Here is a 1,332-nt window from a genome sequence, read left to right on the forward strand (position 1 = left end):
TGAAGATGAAAAAACTACTGTCCCCACATATAACTAATTTCCATGCCAATTTGCAACCCCCATACTGTACCAGGAAAGGTCCGTGGCTTTTGAAACCACCAGGACAGGCTATCTAAAGACACATTTGGTAGTGTGTTAACTATGCAAAAAAGGACAATGTAAAGTTTAAAAACAAATCATATACAGCCTTATGGTTCAATTTTTTTCCTTTAAAAGTAGTGAGTTGTATACAGGGGAGTTAAATGTTCTCTAGACAAGAAAAATACTGCAGTAGAACCAACTTATTCATCATCATCATCATCATCATCATCATCATCATCTTCATCTTCTTCATCTTCTTCATCTTCCTCCTCCTCATCCTTTTTATCTTCTTCCCCTTCCTCCTCTTCCTTCTTTTTCTTGCTCTTTTCAGCCCTGACAACTCCCTTTTTGGCTGCATGAAGTTTTCTTTTAGCTCAGTTTGTGGCAATATCCTTCTCATATTTTTCTTTCAGCTTAGCAGCCTTTTCATAAGGCTGCTTGTCATCTGCAGTAGTGTTGTTCCACATTTCTCTCAGTTTCTTTGCAACATTGCCAATGGATAGGCCAGAATGTTCTCCTTTGAGAGATAAGAGAAAGGCTGAAGGAGGCCTCTTGGGTGCATTGGGATCCTTGAACTTTTTTTTGTATCTGCTTTAGTAGGCATCTAGGTTTTCATTTCCCTTTCATAATAAACCTTGTCTGCCTTTGCCATTTCTTCAAAGTTTTCCTTCTCTTTCAGCAGATGTGGACATGGTCTACCACCCCTCTGAGCAACTCTCAGAAGCTGACATAACTATCTGGGTGCTTCTTGTTGTGTTCCTCCCAGCAAGTTTGCACAAAGAATGCATGTACTGACACTTTACCTCTTCACTTCTTAAGGTCTCCTTTACCCATGTTTAGTTATTTTTCTTCAGTGAAGCACAGAGTCACCCAATGCCTGTTTGGCTCTCATTTGCCCCAATACTGTCTCATTGGAGCTCCATATACTGCAATCTATTTTGGTCATTAAATGGACAGTTATAAGTAATGTTTTCCGAGGTCAACCTGAATGGTGTTTTTTAAATTTATTTTTGTTCATTTGAAAAGAGAGAGAGAATGAGAAAGAGAGAGGGAGAGAGAGAGGAAGAGACAGAAAGTGATCTTATCTGCTGGTTCATTCTCCCCAAACCTGCAACAACTGGGTTGGGCCAGTTTGAAGCCAGAAGTCTAATACCCAATCTGTTTTATCTACATGGGAGGCAGGAACCCAAGTACTTGAGCCATCATCTGCTGTCTCCCAGAGTTCACATTAGCAGGAACCTGGAATAGAGA

General features: G+C 40.2%; 1 pseudogene; it reads right to left on the bottom strand.

The window, feature by feature from the left end:
• Window positions 1-281: 281 nt before the first annotated feature.
• Window positions 282-915, bottom strand: LOC133763019 (high mobility group protein B1-like; annotated as a pseudogene).
• Between the last annotated feature and the right edge of the window lie 417 nt (window positions 916-1,332).

The sequence above is a fragment of the Lepus europaeus genome, chromosome 1 (genome assembly GCF_033115175.1).
Source record: "Lepus europaeus isolate LE1 chromosome 1, mLepTim1.pri, whole genome shotgun sequence".
Taxonomy (NCBI): domain Eukaryota; kingdom Metazoa; phylum Chordata; class Mammalia; order Lagomorpha; family Leporidae; genus Lepus; species Lepus europaeus.